The following is a 12,733-nucleotide window of genomic DNA, read 5'->3' as shown; positions in this document are numbered from 1 at the left end:
CACCTGGCCACGTGCCATCCCCCATCCTCCTTCCCAAGCACACGGAGCCCCAGGGCCCCCTGAGGGAAGACAGGAATGTGCTGGCCAAGCATGCAGCACTGTGAGCACCTAGTTCTTGGTGACAGCTGATCCAAAAATGCTGCTCCGAGGTGAAAAAACAGCAGCCACATGTTCTCCCATCTATCATGGACACAGCACTGTGAGTTCATAGCACAGCACAAGGAGCACTAACAAACAGTTCGACACAATTACAGGCATCAGGCTGAAACTCTGGCCATGATGGGGGGTTGAGAACACCACCTGGGAGCTGGGATTTAAAAGTGAGAACTGGGATTCACTTCCAAATCCAGCTACTGAAGTGTCTGGTCTCTAAATAAGCACTAAAGCCTGGCTGGTCCAAGTGCCACGCATGATGCACTGAAGGCTTTGTACCAGTCTTCCTCCTGAGCAGTTTCATAAAGCTTAAATGAGAAATTTCTTTTAACTCCTGTCAAGATTTTTTATGAAATAAAGCCACAAAAGGCATAAACTGATGTTAAAAAGTATTACTGACAGCTAATGAACCAGCTATTTCTATTCCCTGCAAACACTAAGACACAACTCTCAACTCATACTCAATTAATAATATCTAATAAGCCAACTCTGTCAAATTATATTTGTTTTATTATTATTATCTTGCTAGAGTTTATTACAGTGCTCCTTCAAACATTAAATCTTTAAGAGGAAGCTGTAAGCTTAATTAATTAATATTCTATTTTTAATTGCTTGCCTTTTTCATATTCCAAATATACTGACGTAATTCCATTAGCTGAGGCCTTTTATTTCCCAGTGGAATTAATTTCAAGCAGAAGCAAGTGCAGCATGCTTAAACACTTTAGGAACATAATTTTCTTTCAACCCAGCGCTAAAATGTTGTTCTGGTCCTGCAGCTAATAAACCCACAAGCCCAAACCTCTAAGAACACATCCATGCCAAACCAGATATTCCAAACCAGATTAGCATAAAAACATGCTGCTACTAGGGAATTACTAGGAATTACATACATTTTCTTACCTTCAAAAATAACAACTGCACACAATGCAGCTTGTAATGAATAATATTAAATATTTTAAATAATTATTATAGAATATGAATAATTATTAAATCATTTTAAAATAGTTAACACTTCAAAAGTGACCTTTTCTTTGCAATTATGTATACATTTCTTCATGGGTTTGTTCATCAGGTAACCTTCAAATCCCATTAACTTAGATCCAAGTGTTCTTGCATGCTAATTATTTCCTTACTATCATCTGAGCAGAGAATTTTTAGATAGAATAGCTGCTTCATTTAAAAAAAACAAAAACCACCTGTAGTTTCATCAACTGCCAGCAAAGCAGTGTCTGCTATGAACTTGTGGGTGAATTTCCTTTTTTTCCATGCCACAAGCATGATGCTGGAGATTCACATCATCAGGGACTTCTTCAGAGCCAAAAGAAGCCCAAAGGTGCAGCTGCAGACCAGCCAAGGAAGATTAATTGCTAGGGATGGACTTGCATGTCTGGATGGCAACTGCTCCTCTGGCCCTCAGCAAAAATCCTCTAACACTGCCAAAGCTCCTGTTTGTGTCTGGTCTTTATCATCCAAAATGTGAAGATGTCTCAGCAAACCCCTACATTACAGCTACCTGCAGCATCAGGGCTTCCCCCAAGGACACAAAATTCATGTAAAAGAGTGTGACCTCACACAGAAACCCAAAGCAGTGCCATGCATCCTCCTCAGCTCCCAGTTTTGCCTCTGGATGTGACAAGCCATATGAAGCCACAGGAGACTGTGCAAAGCACTCCTTGGTGTGCCAAGGGAGCATATGTGAAGAAGCCAAACTCCTGCAAGTCTCTGGAGAAGCCCTTGGTTCCAACGCCTCTCTGCCAGCTGAACAGTCACCTCAGGAAGTAAATTTATTTCTGGAGTTGACAGAATCTGATTTCCCAGCCTGACAGGCAGCCTGCAGGAGGAAGTTTCCCTCTGCAGTACATACACTGCACCAAGACTGCACCTTGAGCAGCAAATTGTTGATTGAACCTGTGTTTGCTGCTTTGTTTTGCACAAATCCCTACCTTCAGCCAGGAACAAGGCAAGCTGCACACAGGGCAGGGTTGACACTCAGGATGAACACCAAAACTCCCAAGGAGGAGAACAGGCTGTTTCCCTGCTTGTCAGTCAATGCCTTGAACCCCAATTCAGCAAGTTCATGGTCAGGGAAGAGCACACTTCCAAAAGCCTTAAAATGAAACAAATGCCAGCTGCCTCACAGTGACTATCCAAAAAAACTGCTGGCTGTTGTTTACAGACACACAGAAATGAGAGAAACATCTCAAAGGCAACCATCTGAAAGATTTCAGCCTGACTAAAAATGTGTGTTGCCATCTAATCAACAAGTCAAGCACTTCTCACACACCACCTTCACCAGAGCCTCCATAACTTTCATTGCTGCCTTCATGGGATGTGTTTGACCACAGCTCTGTGGGTCTCTTTACTGCCTGATTTCTGCAAACATGGAGACTGCTGTGAAAACCACAGCACTTGGGAAACAAACCACCTATGATTACATATTCATAAGAAAAGGGAGGTGAAACCCACAAACCAGCTCCTTTCAACACAAAAGCAACCAAATTAAATATTAAAACAGCAAGAAACAAGCACAAAAAGCCAGCAAATACAAGAAGTCTGAGCCATTTGCAGCAACTGCAGAGATCTAAATGAACAGGGCAGCTTAATGGCACCAGATAAAAGCTGGATGTCTGTCAGTGCCTTTGGCAGCAAATGTCATTCAGCTTCCCAAGATCTCTGAAGGAGAGCAGCTACACCAATAATTAACATATTTTGCTGTAATAGGGATGGACAGAGTGCAGCCTCAGAGCTTCCCCAGCATCAATCCTTGCACAACAATCTGCACAAAGGCTCATGAAATGACCTCCAGAAGCAGTGCAGGTCCCCAGAGGCACCAACCCATCCACCCTCCTGCAGATCTGCTGGCCATGGCACAGCTCCTCTGCCTGCCTGCCACACTAAACTGGGGCTGTTCCCCACGTGGATAACAACCAGAACATTTATCAGGCAGCCAGAAAGTGGCTGAGCCTTAGCACAGCCCAAACCTGGAGCAGTCATATTGTCTGGAAAAATCCCCTGGCCCAGGATTTTGCTCGTGGGAAGCTGAGAAGCCTCAGAGAAAAAGGAAAACAATAATTGTCTGATTTGCTTCTCCTGTGTTTTGCTGCTTTGGAATGTGTTTGGAGATTGTTAACCCACAGGTGATTGTTAATTGGTTTCATGTGAATTGTTTTGACTTATTGGCCAATCAGGGTCAAGCTGTGTCAAGGCTCTAGAAAGAGTCCTGAGTTTTCATTATTATCTTATAATAATAATAATCTCATTCTTTAAGTATCCTTTCTGTATTCTTTAGTATAGTTTAGTGCAGTATTCTTTAATCTAATATCATAAAATAATAAATTAGCCTTCTGAGAACATGGAGTCAGATTCTCAATTCCTTCCTGCCACGGGGCACCCCACAAATACAACACAAACCAGCAGCAGGACCTGCTGAGCAATGCTAGTTGGGGTTTTGGCTACAGCTTTACACCAGGTTCAAAGTGGAAAGATGCTGCCTTGCAGCACCAGTCTGGCTAAAACCACAGTGCCCCTCATCATTCTGCTGCTCTGAAGAGCTGTGTGCCTGCACAGGTGTGCCTGTACCTGTGCAGGTGTTTGCAGGCAGCCATGCCTAAGCTTTTTGTTTTAAGCTTTGCCTTGCTGGCTGGATCCTCAGGCAGGCACTGTAATTAGAGAAGGCTCAGGAGAAAACCAGATGAATAACTCCAGCCTCTCCTGGCAGGCCTGCTGAGCAGAACCTTCCCAGAGCAGTAGCCCCCAATAATCTCACAATCACTCTTAATCATTTCTTCTGAGCACCCACGGAGCACTGGAGCCCAGATAATCTGCATGTGCCATTACCTTTGGGCAGATGAGGCTGGTGCAGGCAATTTCAGGTGCACAGATGCACCTGGAGCTTGTCAGCCCATGGGCTCCCAGTGAAATGGAGCAGCAGCAGGACCCCAGGCCCCTCCCTTTTCACTTTGCATAATGTGATTACCCTGATGAGGCCGGGAAAATAAATATTTAAACAAATAACCATGCCAATATAGCTCAGTTCCTAGATCAGCCATAACCTAAATTCATTAAACAACACACTGCCTGAGGAAAAAAGTGGGGAAAGACTGACCCCTTCAGTACAAGCATGTCTTATTCCCCAGATATCACACAGCTTTCTTAGCATGCCCCAGGATGTTTATGTCATTTTAAAAATTAACAAAGCAGAGTTAAAGTGATTACAAACAAGTTTCAAGTTCTCTCTGGTGAAAAACAAGTCAAATACAGATAACAAGCACCTCAATTGTGTTTCTCCTTCAGATTCTCCCACAACTGTACACAACATTTCCCTCCACTCACTCTGACTGGCTTCCCAATGCAGTTATCTGCCTGATGCCCTTCCATACACAGGACTACCTCAGAGCTGCTTTGCTACTTCCCCAAAAACTGCTGGGAAATGCATGATGCATACTGGTCACTTCCTTCTGCCTAACTTCTGCTGCTCAGCATGATCTTTTTGAATGTTTTCTTCTAAATACCTAATCAATGCTCTGACACAGACTCTGCATCCCCAGTGGAACTGATCTCCTAATTCATTTAGCACAAACAGAAAAGAATTGGAGAATTGACTCACAAATCACCAAGTACAATATTGAAATCTGTCTGGGTATTACAAATACACTGGCAGACAACAGCAAACTTCATCAATGCCAGACTCAAGGGACAATTCCAAGCCATGATCTATGATGTTTGCCTTTTACTTGAGGGTGCTTCATCCACATTCCTTAAACAAGCCTTTTTTCCTCCCACAGGCAAGTGTCAGTTAAGTGAGGGAGACCACATTAGACTTCAAGCAGTCTGAAATGCCTCACTGAAAAACAAGAGTGACAACCACAGTGTTTCACTGCAAAACTTGCACACTTTAGGGGCACTCTACCCTTTATATGTTGAGTTCTCCCTCTAGACCTCTAAGATTACATTTTGAGCTTAATTAAAACTAAGAAATCAGTAGGTAGCATTGTTTGTAGGCACAGAAAGCTCGAGAAAGAAGTTCACTGGAATACCATGTTCAGATATTTACAAGGAAAACACTATTAAAAACAAATGTGTAAAACTGTGATGAAAATGACAACATAAGTCATAACATAAGAGAGCCCTGCTGCTACAACCACATGAACACAAAGGTGGGGGCACAACCTTTGGGCCAAGCAGTCAGGGCACAGGTAAGCTGCACTTAGAAAGGTCTCACAAAGGAAGCATCACCCAACAACCTGCCTTTCTTGTGGGCAGTCCTTCATCTTCAGGAGGATCTCCAGTCTGAGTCAGTATGACAGTCCTTTCAATGCCTTACTGTGATTTCAGTGAAGAATTTTCTGCTAATATCCAATCTGAGCCTCTCCTGGTGCAACTTGGGGCCCACTTAACCAGCCAGCTACTTAAACCTTCTCTGTCTTCTAAAGGCGTAATAAAACTGAGCATCTATTGAAGGACTTCTCAATGCAGCTTCCCTGGTTGCTTTTCTGGGCTTTGTCCAGCTCTCAGCCCCTAGCTGGTTTTGTAAGGGCATGGCCATGAACCCAGGTAACAGGTAATCAGGCAATTAATGCACCTGTAACTGATAAGCTTTTCTGGGGATACAAACACAGCCTCCACTGACAAGATGCACCAGTGTGTTGGCCAGCTGTCCCAGGAGTCTTGGGAGCTGGCTCTGATAAATTCACACAGGTGTGTTCACTTGTGCTTTGCTCTAGTCTTCTCTTTAATTTTTTTTTCCCAGTTACTCAAAGCTGGGAATGCCTCTGCTGCCCCTGGCTGATTCTCTTCCTCTAGCTGTTACACTACTTTATGTCTACAAAGGATTTTTTCCTTGAATTTTACTTAAAAAAAATAATCACAGAATGACAGCTACTCCCTGTTCTGGGTGAGGGAAGGGTCCCTCTCAGATTCCTTACATTAACCCTCACACCTGTCAGCTACAGACTGCTGGTACACAAGTGGGTAGCCAGGAAAACCCCCAGTGAGAAATCTCCTCAAGTTCATGGAACTTGAAGTGGTGAACCTGGTGCACAAACATAACTTTGATTTTGCATTTCATCTGTAATTGGCCAAACACAGAGGTCAATTTCTTCATAAAGGGAGCTCACCTCATCATTTGTAAACAAAACAGGGCATTAAAAACAGCAGGTCCACGGATGTGCACACATTTCCATCATTTTTCATTTGGAAAATCTGCAGTTTATCCAGTCTGGGTAAGCTTGAATCAAACCTGGCAAGAAGCTTGTGGCACCCCTTTGCTGGCCTCACCATGTGTCTGTAATCACTTTGATGGCCACCTCAGTCCCAATCTGTCACAGGTGCCCTTGAGTGTCCTGACAGAAAGCTCTTCTTTCTGCACCCATTTTTAAGGCTGCTAGTAGATTCACCTCAATTTAACAAGCTTAAAGCAGCAGTTCTTAATCAAACACAATATGAACACCCTAAGATGGAATCCTCTCACAGTACTGGCACCTGCTGTGTTGTAAAGAATGTGCATCTCCTCAAAAAACAGGGAAGGTGCCCTGAACTACAAAAATAAATGGAAAATGACGTGGTGATGCTACCCAGCTTCTGCTGGTTTACTTGTTCACTTTTATTTTTTCCACAGGCACATGCCTAGGTTAAGGTAGCTGTGTTTTAGCATTGATACATCAACTGTTTGCTTTCCAGTTTTTCAATCAGTCTGGTGTCAGTTTGCTTTCTGCCTTTTTTTTTCCCTTAAATGCCATGGAGATGTGGAGATTCTCAGACCCTGACTGGAGAGCAGCCTGCTCTGGCTGACCCTGCTTCCCCAGGGAGCTGGACTAGGTGGTGTCCAGGGCTGCCTTCCAACCTGTGAGTCTCTAACTCCAACATCATAAACCACTGGGAGAGGGAGAAGATTTAATACTTCACATCCAAACCAAGGGCTGCCATTATCTGCTTGGAAAGCACTTCACTTTCTGCAGTGCTAACAAGCAATCTTCTCCAGGCTACGAAATACTGCATGTGTTGATGGAGCTGAAATGCTTGGAATAGAGTTTCCTGTCAAATGGGCTTGAAGAAGAGTAAGACAGCAAACTGTTCTCCTCGTTTATTTCTCTTTTAGCAGCTCTTCAGGGTGTTGGTGCTCTCTGCATATAAGTGATTGATGCATCACTCCATGCCAAAAGTTTTTCAGTGCGGGTGAAAATGGTTGATCAATACCTAAGTTTAAGAAACAATCTTCAGTGGGCAGCCACAATTCTTCAAATTCCTTTATTAAACTTACTTCTATAGAGAGGGTAGTTTTGCTCAGTGTAAATGAATTTCTAAAAAAAGTGTGTGTAAATTCATTTCTAAAATGAATTTCTATAAAAGCTGCTGGGTAGGTACAGTGTTCCTTTCAGCACTGCAATACCAAGAGAAATGCAAAGAGTAAGACTAGCTAGAGCTTGCTGCAAAATGGGAAAAACAGTTCAGTGCTTCTCCTAACTCTGTCATTCCCACCAGGGTTTTTCCATTGCTTTTCTCCAATTGAGAAAGTTTGGCCATTTCAATTATTTAAGCATTGTGGACTCTTTAGAGACAAAGTACTTTTAACAATAAAAGCGTAGAGACTTTTAAAACTGATATATTGGCCTTGTCAAAACAAAACCAAAAATAAAGGAAAGGCAATTGTTAAAATCACTAGCCAGCTGAAGTAATCAAAGGCTGAAATTGCTCTGATGTTGTAAAAAAATGGAGCCAAGGCTTGATGTGGTGGTGTTTATGAACTATTACAGATATTTTGAAATGTAAGATTTTTTTTGTACCTTCTGTCTAGATTCAGGCAGTTTTATTTTAATAGTGATGTAGTAAATGTGCTGGCTTGTAACTTATATCAACCTGGAGTTACTTTGTTTTTTTCCCTTTTCCTTGAATTACAGTCACATTACCCATTTTGTACATTTCATTGCTTTACACATTTTCAAGACAGACAAATCTTTTTTCTGAAGATTTCTCCCAAATTGCCAACTTTTAATTATTGAACTGTCTGCAGGATGGAGACAGTACAGTATAAAAGAGTTCTTGCATTTCAAAATATCTGTAATAGTTCAGAAACTGCTGAAATAATACAAAGAATGCTGACTGGAGGAAACTTCTGGAATCCAACCTCCTGCTCAAAGCAGGACTATCATCAGCACCAGATCAAGTTAGGCAGGGCCATGTCACAGTCACATTTTCCAGAAAAATCCCTTGGCCCAGGATTTGCTCCTGGGAACTGAGAAGCCTCAGAGAAAAAGGAAAACAAATTCTTATCTCATTTGCTTCTCCTGTGTTGTGTTCACATATGGAATGTGTTTGGACATTGTTTACCAACAATGGTAAACAATGGTTTACTGGTTGTTTCACTGGTTTCATGTGAATTGTTTTGACTTATTGGCCAGTCAGGGCCAAGCTGTGTCAGGACTCTGGAGTCATGAGTTTTCATTATTATCTTGTTAGCTGTCTGTAAGTATCCTTTCTGTATTCTTTAGTATAGTTTAGTATAGTATTCCTTATTATAATATAATATCATAAAATAATAAATTAGCCTTCAGAACATGGAGTCAGACTCATCATTCCTTCCTGCCACGGGGCACCCCACAAATACAATAGGGCCACACTCCAAAATCCTCCAGTGATGGAGATCCAGCAACCAGCCAGCTTCCCCTTTTGTCTTTTTGCATACATTCATACTTAGCCTGTGAGCACAGTGAGCTCCAACCCTGCACCCTTCTAAGCAAATGTGCTGCATGGCACAAGCACAAGGAGGATACAGCAATGTGCCTGTCAGTTGTAGTGTTTTGTAAATTGATGGGGTTATGTTTTCCCTTTCTTTCTATTTCAGTATTCCCATCTTATTTTGTTGACAACTGTTTCTCCATCTGTACACAGCCACGGAGTCTAATGAGCCTGTATCAGTCATCACTTCTCCAACAGAAAAGGTCTTCAATGCAAATTGGTATTTTACCCTTAACAAACAAAGCCTCAGCAGGACAATGCTGAACCCTGTTCATCTGCCTCTCACTGCAGTTCCCATACACTTTGGGGTACACAGTGACTAAGGCTGCTGACTAATTCACATCATTAGTGCCCTGCTAACAATAGCTTGAAGTGAAAAGAGAATCTGGAGCCTTTTAGACTATTTTTCTCTTTGTTACCATGAAAGATTTTCACATTCCTGAAAATACACTCCTTTCTTTGCCATCCTGTGGGTCCTCAACTCGAGGCCAGCCTGCTTTGTACCACTGCTAAGCACAAACTAGATACTTGAGTGTTTTAGCTCCTAGAAAGGCTGGGTAATTTTCTGTATTATAAGCTGTGAGCAAAACCATCACCCTTAAATGCAGTGTATTCATCAGTTGCAGTACCGGGGCCAAGGTGAAAAACAACTTGGATTTTTACAGCTTCAGGAAACTCATCGGCTGTCTCATGCCTGTGGCCACAGGGTGGCTTCCTCTGTCTGCAAACCTGCTCACGGTCCTCGGGTAAGGTGGCAGGAAAACCCAAGTGTTACCATGCCTAAGCAAATCCCTTCCCACGTCACCTCCTGTGTAGGAAGAACTTCTCCAGCATCAGCGTGGGAAGAACTCAAGCAAACACACCCAAGCTCTCGCATTTTCCACCTAATTTCATGGAAACACGCAGAGTCAAATTCTTTCTTCCCTCAGGTATGTGCTACCTGGAGAAATTAAGAAGAGCAGGCAGCACAGTGTAAAAACATGTGTACATTTCCTTCCACTGAGGAAACTCCACATAAGGCAAACAATTCCAGAAGAGTGACTTCCTATCTCTTCTCCCACCTCGCACAGCAGTGTCCTGGCAAGGAACTCCCGTGTGTCCTGTTTTCCACCACTGATTAAGTGCTATTCCCCCCCAGATCAGCTGCATTCCTTTCTGCCCTCAAGTTAAACTCGGCAGTGAGATGTCACAGCCCCTGCTTGCGCCGTAAGCCCAGCTGGAAATGAAGCACCACACAACCTCTCACTCAACTCCCCCTCTCCTCTTCGGCCCGGTGAAGTGGGGAGGAGAATCAAAAGTAAAACTTTTAGGTTGAGATAAGAACAGTTTCATGACTGAAAACGAAGCAAAATGTAATAATAATGGTAAATATAAAATCATAATATAAAGGGAAAAAAAAAAAAAAAAAAAAAGACTGAGCACAACACAATTGTTCACTACCCCTTCCTGAAACCAGATTGGTCCCACTTCCAAGTAACCCTACCAGTTTATACACTGGGCATGAGTTCTGTGGGGTGGAATATCCCTCCAGCCAGTTCCAGTCACCCATCCCGGCAATGCTCCCTCCCAGTTTTCTTTCGTGCAGCCCCTCACTTGGCAGGGTATCACACACACGCATCAAAAAAGAAAGAAGGAAAAAAAAAAAAAAGTCCTTGACTTAGGATAAATACGATTTAGCAGAAACCAAAGCACCATCAATACTATTTCTCCATCAATATTATTTCTCACGCTGAGCCCGGGCGGTGGGGCTGACCCGGGAATGCGGGGGGGATACCCGGGGCAGCGGGGGCTTATCCCGGGGATGGGTGGGGGTATCCCGGAGCAGAGGAGAACCCCCCAGCACTGCCCAGTTCCCGGCCCGCCCAGGAAGCGCCCTTAGCCCGCGGAGCAGGATCCGGAGCAGCCCTGCAGGCAGGCTGGGCGCTGTCCCCGCCCGCCGGGATGGGGGTGGGCTCTGATCCGGCTCCCATTGCAGAGCTTTTGTGTCCCCTGCGGAGGATGGAGCCGGCAGGGAAGGAGCAGCTTGTCCCTTCTGCCGTTCTCTAATATCATCCTAACCATTAAGAGTCTGTGGACCAACATTAGCCTTTTAAGCTAAAGAGAGAGGGCTCTCCCCCTCCTTAATGTTATGACTCAACTAAACCCCAGCCCCTGATTTTTTTATCACGCTCACTTCATGACTCACCTTCTCCCAAATCATCCAACCTAAGCTCCTATCATTCATATCAATAAATCCTCCATCCAGCAAACCACCTGTTGCCCCAAGCACTGCTCCTTGAACCTGACCATGAACTTAAGCTCCTTTGACGAATTTTCAAGCCCAGCCTTCCTAGGCATCCCACTAATTCTCATCTCAATAACATTCCCAGCCCTCTCACTACCCTCCCTAGATAACCGATGAATTACTAACCCTCCAACTATGATTCATCAACCTAATCACAAAACAACTAATAATACCCCTAGAGGGTTCCCACCACACCGATGGGTGCAGCTGCAAAATTAACAGCCTTCTGTGTTTAAAAAAAAAAAAAAAAAAAAAAAAATCACCTTTTGATTTTACCACAAGCACTATGTGTCCCAAAAAATCATTGGGAAGATATGAACGTGTCCAGCATGACAGTGGGGAGAGCACTGGGCTGCTGGTGGCACAGCAGGAGCACAGGGAGCTGAAAGTGTGTGTCACATTCACATTCCCTGGAAAAATCCCTTTGTCCCAGGATTTTTCTCCTGGGAAGCTGAGAAGCATCAGAGAAAAAGGAAAAAAATTCTCATTTGCTTCTCCTGTGTTGTGCTCATGTGTGGAATGTGTTTGGAGATTGTTCACCCGCAGGTGATTGTTCCATTGGATTCTGTGAGAGTTGTTTTGACTCAATGGCCAATCAGTGCCAAGCTGTGTCAAGGCTCTGGAAAGAGTCATGAGTTTGCATTATTATCTTTTTAGCATTCTATAAGTATCCTTTCTGTATTCTTTAGTTAGTTACTATAATATTCCTTAATATAATATAATACCATAAAATAATAAATTAGCCTTCTGAGAACATGGAGTCAGATTGATCATTCCTTCCTTTGTCAGGGATCCTGGCAAATACAGTAAGTGTGGAGCTCTGCACTGGGATGAGTCCCATGACCTCCACACCTCACTCCAGCCATGGCAGGAATACAGGGTTGAGTGGTTGGAAGAGAAATTGAGTAGCCAAGCTAAAGAGCATCCATTGTAGGACTCAGGTGCAAAAATAGGCTATGACAACAATAAAGCCAAAGCCCTGGGAGCAATATGATGTGTTTGCAAAGCCTCAGTGGAGGTCCAGATTGGGTACCCTTCATGCCTTGTCTCAGTAAAGCTGTGGGCATTGCCTACAGGAGCCTCACACAAACAGATGATCTCCCTGTTTTTGTTTTCATGTTCAAGCACTAACTCAGTGCTTGAAGGCATATGTTTCTGCTAGAAACAGATTAAATCCCTGCAGGAGTGTCCCCCCTGTTGATGCAGTTTGTGCCCTCCTTTCACAGAGACATGACTGTGATCCTGGGAAAGGAGGACCTTCTTTCTTCCTCCTGACTACCCTGTTCTGCAGAAGTTACCTGCTTCCTGCCACAGCAAATCTGAGCATAGCAGCAGTGTGTCAGCAGCAACCTGAACTAGGAATTTTTGCAGGTTCAGAAAGGAGCTCTTCCTTCTACCCTGTCTGCCTGCTGATATGCTCCTCCCCAGGGCAGGGGCAGCTGGGCATTTGTCAGGTGCTGGTACCACCTCTGAAATACTGATGGATTTAGTCCTCCAAAGTTCTTGACTTGATAAATATCAGCTTGGAACTGCTGGAAACAATCCATCTGCACAAGTGATTCA

This window comes from Serinus canaria, chromosome 1 (assembly GCF_022539315.1).
Source record: "Serinus canaria isolate serCan28SL12 chromosome 1, serCan2020, whole genome shotgun sequence".
NCBI classification, from domain to species: Eukaryota; Metazoa; Chordata; class Aves; order Passeriformes; family Fringillidae; genus Serinus; species Serinus canaria.
This window is presented reverse-complemented; position numbering follows the sequence as displayed.